The following is a 12,034-nucleotide window of genomic DNA, read 5'->3' on the forward strand; positions in this document are numbered from 1 at the left end:
AGATATTGCTTAATCTTCATGCTTGTCAACTTGTAACTCAAAAGGCCTCAGGAGTTCATGCTAAAATTGAGACATCAAGGAATAAATCTGAGATGTTTGCCACATTTGAGGCAAAGTGAATGTACCAAGCATTGGCAGGGAGGAAATGCCATCTCTGGTCACCTTGTAGACTACTGACCTCTCGAGATATGTCCAAGGATAAAAATCAAAACAGTTTCCAACAAGGCTCTGTTTAGTGGTCACATTCTTGAATATTTCTTCTTGTCACAATTTTTATCCACATTATATCTAGAAAATGATCTCAAAAGTTTTCTTTGTTTTTCTTTTTCTTTCTGAAAAATGGCAGAATTATTTTTGCTTAACTTGGAGCAGCACAACTTACTTTTTTTCCTTAAACTTTTTGATAGGCTTTTAAAAAAGTCTCCTTTGTAATGGCCTTACCTTCCTTTAAGTAAAGTCGATGGATACAGGAAGAATAAATAATAATTTCTATATTTATTTATGTAGAAAAAACTGGTTGAATACATACTAGTTATGAGAGAGCAGAAAGAATTGCCATAGTAAAAAAGAATCTAAAATGAATAAAACAGGAATCTTTTATAAGAGGCTCACAATATCATCAAGATGATATACAGGCAAATGTTGTATTGCAATATTATTTGTAATAAATAATTATGGTTATTCTAAGTAGCTATATTACAATTCATTTAGTCAATAAATATTTATTCAGCATCTACTTTGCTAGACATGAGGCTAGGCACCAGGAATGTAATAGTGAACAAGACTCAGCTTACTACCCTCATGGAGCTTGCATTCAACGGGGGAAACAGACAATAAATGAATGAATACATTAAATAATAAAATATCTACAATAATAAAGAGGGTGATTTGCTCTAAAAAGGAAAGAAGAGGGAGCTGTGATAGAAAATGGCCACGTTTACCATCACAGAGAGTCTACCATTACAGAAGTGTGATAATGAAGACCCCTCTAACTGCATAACACTCAAACTAATACCTGAAGAAGAGATGTCAGTCATGCAAAAGTGTTAGGGAGAGGATGCCACTGGAAGAAATAATTGCTAATGCTGAGTGTTACAGGTGTAATTCCATTCAAATGTCACATCCTAAGGACATAGATGGAGCTGGAGGCCATTATCCTAGCAAACTAATGCAGAAACAGAAAAGCAAATACCATACGTTCTCACTTCTAAGTGGGAACTAACTGATGAGAACACATGGACCCATAGAGGGGAACGACACACACTGCAGCCTATTGGAAGGTGGATGGGGGAGGAGGGAGAGGCTCATGGAAAAAAAACTAATTGACACTATGCTTAATACCTGGGTAATAAGAGAATCTGTACAACAACCCCCCATGACAAAAGTTTACCTATGTCACAAACCTGCACTTGTACCCCTGAACTTAAAATATAAGTTAAAAAAAAAAAAACTCGCCTGAAACCCTCCAGGCAAAGCAGCAGAATGAATGCTCCTTTCCTGGTACTTGATTACATCATAAATCATGCTGCTTTGAGCCATTCCACATTATGTTGAATTATTTGTGTAGCAGCCTGATTTATCACTAGGCTGAGTTTTCATTCACCATTGATTTACTGTACCTATGGCAATACTGTACCTATGGCAATATGTGTCACAATGTTTTTTTGGGTTTTCTTCCCTCTCCTTTCTTCTCTCAGGTTCAAACACATACCAAAGGGAGGATATGAGAAGGATGCAGACTCTTTTGCATAATGTCTATAGAATAACTAATCCACATAGTGTGAACATTTTCTCATTTATCCCACATGCTAAGAGTAGAATAGCTTACTTTTCCCATCTACTCTTCTTCACCAGAAAAGAACCTATCATAACCTGGGCCATCGCAGTAGGGAGCCATGGGGGGCAGAACTGATAAGCACACAGAGAAGAACATGGGAACTCAGGGGTGAGAAACAAAAAAGGACCTAGAGTAGGTGAAAGAATAGAGGAAGAGATAGGAGATAAATGGGAACAAAGCTTCTCTGTACCTTAAATGATGAGAAGGCCTTTGAGGATGGAGGACTGAGGCTCTGAATACATAAAAGAATCTGATCAGTTACCCAAATCCCCAAATTGTCTTGAGAATTTTGTTCTACTTTGTTATATATTTGTTATAATTTTGCTATAAGAATTTTATTATATACTTCCCAATTGGAGAACTTACACAAAATTCTTACATCAAAACTTTTTTGTTATAAGAATTCTTCTTTTGTTGTAAGAATTTTGTATACGTTCTCCTATTGGGAAGTATATAATCCCAGTCTGAATAGTTGGACAATTTTATGTAATTTTCTAAACTCTATGTGTGTTTTCTCTATTAATAGTTTGGAATATTTGAGCCTCAGGTAGCTCTACTCTTGCTTATCAAAGATAGAAGCAAAATGATGGGTTTGTAAATAGTAGAGGTTCAATAATTTCTCAGTGAATGTTAATTAAATAAAATTCAAAGCAAAATCAATTTCATTGTTATTCTAATTCTATTGTATGATATGAAATAAAATTAGCTTTCTCAAACCAGACTCCTGCAACTGGAGGGAGTAAATACACATGGATTATAAAAACACAGGGGAGAAAAGGCACACAATATTCTATAATAAAATAAAACTCATATACAAAGAATTAACTAGTTTGGATACAATGTTTAAGTCTTAAAAGCACAGTATGGGGAAATATAAAATGTCTAGAATAATTTAAATTGTGAGGAAAAATTTTCTTTAGGATGTCTCAAGGGAATCTTCATAGGCAGGAGGGTATGGTACTAATATTAGGAAAACCAGTGATGAATTATATAATTTTTCACACTGTGCAAGGGTTACTTTTCTAAAAAGTACCATAACTGACAAAATTTATTTTTTCAAGATCAATGCCCTACAGAAAATTTATGCAAGTCAACAAAAAATAGCACTGTATTTTTATACACCATCATAAAAGCTCAAGAGGCTCTGCTTCTAAAACAAACTGAGTATCTTAAAATCAAAACAAATGCTTCACTTGGTAACTAATGTTAATCAAGATAGGCTAAATCATGCTGTAGTAACAAATCACTTCCAAATACCAGTGGCTAACCACATAAAGCTTATTCCTCAATTATGGTGGGGTTTGGTTCTGGTAATCGCTCCTATTGGACTATCCTCCAGCAGGTAATATTTGCAAACACAAAATATAGAGAATAAATACCTGGAGGCCCTTGAAAGTGACCAAACCAGGCGAGTACCCAAGAAAAGTCAATAGTAAGAGAAAGGAACAGCACTGGGTAAGTTTCTGAATTTTAAAAGCACTGTAGCCTGATGGCAGGCCCCAACCTGACCTCTCAGGGCTGAGAAGATGGAGAAAGCATTCATATACGTAGCTTCAAGAACCAGGCTCCAAGCAGCATAGCAAAGGCTAAAAGAACAGAAATGAGAGTCTGCTATTGTTAAGTACAGGAGAGGCAGAGTTTGTATTTTGAGTTCAGCCCACTTAACTATCTTCCATAAAAAAACTAATACTCTTTGAAGGAAATAACAATTGAGTGTCTCCACAACAAAACATTCACAATATCCAGAAAAGATACAAAATTGTTTTACATTCAAATAAAAACCAGAAAACAATCCAAATTTAAAATTAGCAGGCAAGCATTTTAAAATAGCGATTATAATTATGCTTAAGAATATAAAGAAAAGTAGGTTCAGAATCAATTAAAATGTTCAAAATTCTAACAGAGAAATAGAAAGTGCAAAAAAAAAAAAAAGAAAAGAAAAAACAAATGGAACTTCTGGAACTGAAAAATACAATATCAGGGAAAAAAAGTTCACTGGCTGGGCTTAACAGCAGATTGGAAATGATAGAGCAAAAAGATAGTAAACATGAAAATAGATTAATAGAAATTATCCAAACTTAAAAACTGTGAAAACAACATGTTTTAAAATAATTAAAAAAAAAGTCTTAGGGACCTTTTGAACAAATTTCAAGCAGTAATTATAACCCCATAAGAAAAGATAGATAATAGCAGAGAATAAATTTTTGAGGAAATAATTACTGAAATTACATAAGTTAATAAAAATTAAAAGAAATTAATTTCAGATTCAGAAAGTCCTATGTTTAAGACAGATATATATATGTAAATAAAATTGACTAGGCACATTATAGTCAAACTGCTCAAAACCAATTATAAAGAAAAAATCTTGAAAACAGGCAGAGGAAAAAAGTCACATTACATGTAAGAGAGCAAATATTTGATTAAAGCTATTTGTAACTTCTCATCAGTCACAATGGAGGCCAGAAAATATTGGAACAACATCTTTAATGACAAAATAGAAAAAAAAAACCCAACAACCTCTCAACCCAGAAATTTTTTTATAAGAAAATTTTTATTAAAAAAAATATTAAAAATTTTTATAAGAAAATGAGAGAATTTGTCACCAGCAAACCTATACTATAAAAAGTAATAAAGGGGATACTTCAGGCTAAAGAAAAATCATGCCAGATAAGAAAGTCAGACCTTTATAAAAGAATAAAGAGCCCTGGAAATCATAAATATAAAACTCTACATTTTACTCTTATTTTTTTAATACAATTTTTTAAAGCAAAAACAAGAATAATTTATTGTGGCATTTTATAATGTATGTAGATGCAATATATGTAACAAATCCAGCACATATAGGAGAAGAAAAGAGGTAAATAGACATATATGGTTGCAAGTTTGTTATATTTTATAGGAAGTGATGCAATATTAATACTAAATCGACTCTAAAACTGAAAGATATATATTATAATCTCTTAACCAGTAAAAATTAATGCAAAGGAGTATAGCTAAAATGCCAATAGGTACGTTAGAATAGAATTTTAAAAACACTCAGTTAATCTAAAATAAGTCAGGACAGGAGAAACTGAGGAACAAAAATTGAAGGGACAATTATAAAAAAAAAATGTTAGACCTAAAGCCAACTATCTCAAAAATGATATTAACTATAAATGCTCTAACACTCCAAGCAAAAGGCAGAGACTGTTTGATTAAGTTTTTAAAAGGAAGACTCAACTACATTCTATCAATAAGACATGTACTTTAAATATAAATGCACAGATACGTTGAAAGCATGGCTATATCAAGATCAGACAAAGAATATTTCAAGACAAACAGATAACCAGAGAGAGGGATATTTCATAATGATGTAAGGATCACTTCCTCTGCATAATGCACCAACACAAAAATCATAGATATAGGCTGGGCGCAGTGGCTCACACCTGTATCCCAGCACTTTGAGAGGCTGAGGTGGACGCATCACGAGGTTAGGAGATCAAGATCATCCTGGCTAACATGGTGAAACCCCATCTCTACTAAAAATACAAAAAATTAGCCGGGGGTGGTGGCAGGCACCTGTAGTCCCAGCTACTTCGGAGGCTGAGAGAGGAGAATCGCTTGAATCTGGGAGGCAAACGTTGCAGTGAGCCGAGACTGGGCCACTGCACTCCAGCCTGGGCGACACAGCAAGACTTCATTTAAAAAAAAAAAAAAAAAAAAAAAATTCACAGATGTATATTAATATCTACCTAATTACAGAACTTCAAAATACATGAAATGAAAATTGGTAGAATTAAAGGGAGAAATAGAAAAATCCAAAATTGTAGTGAGAGATTTTAGGAGCCCTCTCTAAGCAATCAATAGAACAACTTGAGGAAAAAAAATTAAAGATATAGAATATTTCAATGAACAATGCCATCAACCATTTTGACCTAATTTATACTCATAAAGTACTCCAGCCAACAATTACAAAGTGCATTTTCTTTTGAAGTGCACATGGAACATTAAATGCTTATATTCAAAAAAAGGCTTAAAACCAGTGACCAGAATAGTCCTTAAAAGCTTTTCCAATTCAGGAACCTGGAAAAAAAAATACAAATCCAAAATAATTAGTAAGGAAAAAATGATAAATATGAGTAAAAATCAATGAAAAAGATGAAGGACTGAAAACAGAGATAAATTAACAAAGTTCCTGTATAAACCTATTGGTTAGTGACTGACTGAATTAAGACTTGTTGAGACAAAGTGAGCCAGAGAATGAAGTCCTGAAATACACAGTGTGAACATCAGTAATACTCTAATTTCAAGATGTTCCTATATCTGACCAAGTTCAGATATATCTGACCAAGTCCTTTTGAAAGAAAACAGCAGGACCAAATGGCTTTCCTATTGAATTATATTCCTCACTCACACAAAACCTGCTGTAGGTTTAGGTGACTCTCCAGGATGACTTTTTCCATGACTCAACAATGCAGCCTATTTTATGTCTCTACCATCTCAATAAGAGACCCCCCTGGATCACTGAGGTAGGGAAAAAAATTGAATTTCCTTTTCATAGTCTCATTCTGGAAGTGATTCATCACTCCTATTCACAGTTTATTGGCTAAAACTCATCATTTGACTTCACTTACCTTCAAAAGATTGAAAAATGTAGCTTTTTAAAAAATATTTCTAGGAGTGAGGACTATGAAACAGGATTTGGTGAACATTTAGCACTGCTGCTTACAAAGAGCTCTTTTCTATTATCATTTTTTGTCAATTGGTCAGAAAGTATCATAATAGGTCAAACCAACTTTTTTATAAAAAATTTTATTTGGATTGGACTCTGAAATTTGTATATTGTTTTCCAGTTAGCCTTCTTACTATTTTTACTTTTGTAAGTCTCTACAAAATGTCTGATCATTAAAAAAAAATGTATTACTTAAGGGCAATTTGGCTGAGTTGGAACTTCTAGTCTTGTATCTACATCTGAAAGAATGAGGCATAAAAAATATCTACTCTGTGTTTGCATACTTCCAGGGACTTACTCGAGTTCGGCAATGAAGAAGGGAAGGATGTGCAGCAATCATTTTTTCCCTGTTCTTTTAAGTAAATAGAATAAAATCAAATTTTAATATACAGATACAAGAAGTTTTGTCTTTCAACTATAGATGGTAAATCCAACCATATTTGCTATAGTTATATTTGCTATTTGCTATAGTTAGCAAATGAGTCCTGTGTTTTGCAGATTGTACAGGAGCCTTAGCAGAGTTTGTGCAATCACTCTGCTCCGAAAAGGCTACAGGAAAATCCATTGTTTGCTGTAAGTACAATCCCACTGGAGAAGGCATTGAAATCAAATGTATGTGAGATTAAGCCCGGGTTGCATTTTGTGATTTGATTCTTTAAAAATCTTTAATCTGAGAAAGATAAATCTATGCAGCTAGTCCTCAATACATTGAAACTACATCTACAGAACAGTAACAAGCACTAAGTGGGAGGAAAGGCATTGAGCAGGGCAAGGTGGACATCATCAGCTAGAGGGGTCAAGTACAGAGGGGAAAAGTAATGTGGGAACTTCCAAGTCCAACAAACAGCAGCTCAAATCTTGTCCCTTTCTCTGGGTAGCTTTGTTAGCTGGGAACAATTATTCCACTTGTGGAAGCTCAGTTTCTACCTCTCCAAAATGGAGATAGTCATATTTATTTTATAAAACTATGATGGGGCTTGACTGTAACTGTGTCTGGGACATAGGAAATGCTAAAAAAAATCTAGTGATGGTTATTGCTAAGGAGGTAGGGGGATTCAGAAAGCTTTTGGCTGAAAAATGTTTTAGAGTTGTGGTGGTTTAATTATAGTCACAATTTATTTCACTTCACTTAATATAAATGGGCATCACCAGAAGCAAAAATATTATATTATACTTTTTGTAGTTTTTCCTATTTCTAATTTATTTACACTTTTAATATACACACACACACGCAGAAAGAAAGAGAGAGAGAGAAATCTCCATCCTTTTTACTTTCTCTGTGCTGGTTAGCACATGATTGAACTGAGACTTGTTGAGACAAAATGAGACAGAGTGAAGTCCTGAAATAAACAGTGTGAACATCAGTAATGCTTTAATTTCCATGTTTCATGGTTATGCAAGCCCACTGCCTTGGAATTTCAACATAACCTTGAACAATCACCAACTTTAATTTTCTTCACACTTCAACCAGTAGTAATTGGGCCCTCCCTCCCTCCTGCTGCTGCTGCTGCTGGCATTTTTGTTATTGCCTTTCCTTCACTTTCATTGACTTCGTTTAATTCTTTTTGGCAGCTGTGAGAGCTGGATGCCAAACCCCTGTGCTTGTCACATCAGAGCTATGATTCCCACTCTTGCTGCACGGCGGGCTGAATTGTGCCTCTGATTCCTAAAGAAAGATGCCTTGGCGAGATCTCTGGACTTACCAAGAGCTTTTCTTTCAAGCTGCCATTGGAAGCAGGGGCTTTAGGGTCCAGTACAACTGGATTCAAATTCTGGCTCAGTTTCCCATTGTTGGAGCAATATTGGGCAAGTTATGTGATCTATGGGAGCCTCAGCTTCCTCTTTTCTAAATTGGAGATTAAAATAATATTTGCCTCAAAGGGTTGTTTGGGATTAAACTAACTAGCGTAGGTAAAGTGTGCCTGGATGGTATTAAGCTCAATAAATGTTAGCTACTACTATTTCCCTTTTCCACGCTAGCTTCCCCCTTCAATTCGTCCTTAGTTGCAGTGTTTGGACACCCATGAATAGCTTTTCATGGTGGGTCTAGAGGGCTGTGGGGTCATTCTTAGCACAGTGCTGAGACTTATTCCCATATGTATAGTGTGACCTAGGTTTGTCATAACAAGGTACCACAAACTAGGTGGCTTAAAACAACAGAAATCTAATTTAACAGTTCTGAAGACACAAGTGCAAAGTTAAGATGTCAGCGGGACCACAATCCCTCTGAAACCTGTTGGAGAGAATCTTTGTCTCTTCTTAGCTTTTGTAGTTTGCCAGAAATCCTTGGTGTTCTTTGGGTTTTAGCTGCATCACTCCAATATTGGTTCCTATTGCCATATGGCCATCTTCTCCCCATGTGTCTCTGTGTCATCACATGGCATTCTCTTATTTGTGTCTCTCCCTCTCCTCTTCTTATAAGAACACTCGGCCAGGCCCAGTGGCTCACACCTATAATCCCAGCACATTGGGTGGCCAAGACAGGCAGATCACCTGAGGTCTGGAGTTCGAGACCAGCCTGACCAACATGGAGAAACCCCGTCTCTTCTAAAAATACAAAATATTAGCTGGGCTTGGTGGCGCATGCCTGTAATCCCAGCTTTACTCAGGAGGCTGAGGAAGGAGAATCACTTGAACCCAGGAGGCAGAGGTGGCTGTCAGCCAAGATCACGCCATTGCCCTCCAGCCTGGGCAACAAGAGTTAAATTCTTTCTCAAAAAAAAGAAAAAAATTCTTCATAATGGATTAAGGGTAAACCCTACTCCAGTATGACCCTATCTTAACCAATTATATTGATAATAACCCTATTTCTATTAAGGTTACATTCTGAGGTTCTGGGAGTTAAGACATCAATATATCTCTTTTGGGGAGAAAATTCAACTCATAATACGTGGGCTGTTTTTGTTTTGACCAGTGCCAGTTACCATTTGCATCTACTCACACTTCATGGTAGGTGAGTTGCTGTCAGGATGTGGTAATGGGAAGTGGCTGGTGTGGGCTTCTGGTTGGCTCCTCTAGAAAGGACTGCATTGGGTTAGCACCAGAACAGTTATTCTTAAACTTGGGAAGACGTTGGAATTGGCTGGGGAGTTTACGATGCCTAGGTCCCATCCCAAGTGATTCTAATTTGGTCTGAGATGAAGCCTAGGTATTAGGATTTTCAAAAGCTTCCTAGGTGATTGCAATGTTCAGGCATGTCTGAGAACCACTGGACTAGAAAAACTCAAAGCTAGTAGTGGCAGCTTTTCTGCTTGATTTAAGTAACCCAAATTGAAAAAAATAGGCCTGTATTTGCTTATCCAAAATCCTTAAAGTCATATGTATTTGAGAATTCATATTTAAGATTCTCTTTGTAGAATTTTAAAAAGTAATACAGAGCATACATAGCATAGTAGCTTATATAGTATATAAAACTCCTAGTGGGATCAGGATAGCACCCCTAATCAAACAATACTTTTGTAGTGAAACATGTAAACATTTACATTATAAAGAAAGCTATGTGAGTTCAAGACAGATTTTGACACCAAAGAAGAATTGGTGTCATGTTTAGACAAAAAAATAAAATAAAATAAATCAGTTCTGTATAGATTCTGGAACTGAGGATAAGGAATTGTGAATGTAATTATAAAACTCATCATTAAAGAGTCCAATTATTATGTATCAACACTGTATTCTTGGCTGAAGTAGTCGTAGGTGTAAGTAAAGAAAGAGTTCTGCTGTAGGGCCAGAAAATCACTACTGATCACCCGGTTCTTTCTAGCAGGACCTACTCCCAAAGCCATTTTCACTTCTGCAGAGTTATGTTAGTTGTTTTCAAACTGACCACCAAAGCAACAAAGAAATTCCAGGTGTTCATTTCTGGCTGCTGCCTCATTTGAAACCTGTACTAGATTGAATTATGCTGCCCCAAAATTTATGCCCTTCCCCAAATTTGAGAATGTGAACTTATTTTGAAATAGAGTTGTAGAAGGTGTAATTTAAGATGAGAGCATATTAGAGAAGAGTGAGTATTTAATTCAATATAATAATCACCCCTATAAGAAGAGGAGAAAAGGCACAGAGATAGACACATACAGAGGGAAGACAAGGTGAAGACACATGGAAATCACCATATGATGATGGAGACAGGATTGGTTTACACAGCTGCAAGCCAAGGAAGGCCAAAGATTGTTGGTAACACCGGAAACTAAGAGAAAGACATGGAGGAAGTTCTCCCTTAGAGCCTTCAGGGAAAGCATGGCTCTGCTCACTCAGATTTTGGACTTCTATCCCCTTGAATGGTGAGAGAATAAATTTCCATTGTCTTAAGCCACCAAGTTTGCGGTAATTTGTTATAGCAGCCCTTGGGAAATAATATAAAACCCTAAGAATAGTATTTATGAGAGAGAGAAAACCTAGCTTGTGCTTTATTTGATAAGACCCTTCTTTACCATTATTCTTTGATAAGCTGCACAATGAGGATAATCATAATACAACTATTATTTATGTATGTGGAGTCGGGGGTGGGAGAGAGAGAATAGGAGTATATTTTCCTCCAATAGGGAAAAAGGGGGTCTTAAGGCACACTAGGACACTAGAAATATTTATTACTCCAAGACTTTTTTTTTTTAGTAGTATTTCCCTTAGTTTCTAACTGCAAAACCAGAAAAGGGATCATAGAAATGTTTGTGTAATCAAAGAAATGAATTCATTCAAAAGATGTTTATTGAACTGATCAGTACAAGCAAGTCACAGGGACAGATGATTGTCAATGTAGAATGTATAAGAAGGGGAATAGACAAATAAGTCAGAGAAGAAAGCAATCATTTGCTGTGCTAATGATTATGTATCTCGGGAACATTGGACAGGTAAAGTGACAAATAGAAAGAGATGGATGAAAATAACACAGATAAAGGAAAACCTGGTCATGTATTTATTTTAAGAGACATAGGTCAAAGCTACAGCAGTTGGCCTTTCCACCTTCTTCAATCTGTGCCTCTCAACAACAAATACACACCTCCCTACACATTCTAGAATTCCTGTCAGCAACACCCAGCAGTCATAAACTCTAAAATTCTCCACTGCCTTCTCTCTCTAAGGGACGGGAGAGTGCACTAATCATGTAAAATATGTATGAGACATGAATGGGTGGATTAGGGTCAGGAAGTTCTTTCATATCAGGCTCAAGATGAGTTCTGAGAGTAAGGCACTCCAATAAATGATAGGCCTCATTTCCACCATTAAGGAGCTTCCATCCGTTTTTAGACATATTATTTGCATTAAAAAGTGACTTAAGAATGCTTACAAAGTCACATAATGCCAAGTATTTAACTGTACTTTGCAGCTTTGCAAACATTTCCCATGTTATTGAATTTGATTTCTGATAAGAAAGGTAAAGTTATTATTATTAATATCCACTTAATATATGAGGAAAGTAGGTCACTTGCCACAACTGGCAAGTGAAGGAGAACAGTATTGGAACCAGGTCTTGTGACTTCAGATCCAAG

General features: G+C 35.8%; 1 long non-coding RNA gene across 1 annotated transcript in view; it reads left to right on the forward strand.

Annotated features, from left to right (window-relative positions):
- LOC129047939 (uncharacterized) overlaps positions 1–6,939 on the forward strand; it is a 215,800-nt gene extending 208,861 nt beyond the window's left edge. The window contains exon 6 of the long non-coding RNA XR_008509856.2: positions 6,839–6,939. This is a non-coding gene — a long non-coding RNA (uncharacterized LOC129047939). The remainder of the gene's footprint in view (positions 1–6,838) is intronic.
- The last annotated feature ends 5,095 nt before the right edge of the window (positions 6,940–12,034 follow it).

The sequence above is a fragment of the Pongo abelii genome, chromosome 1 (genome assembly GCF_028885655.2).
Source record: "Pongo abelii isolate AG06213 chromosome 1, NHGRI_mPonAbe1-v2.0_pri, whole genome shotgun sequence".
Classification (NCBI taxonomy): domain Eukaryota; kingdom Metazoa; phylum Chordata; class Mammalia; order Primates; family Hominidae; genus Pongo; species Pongo abelii.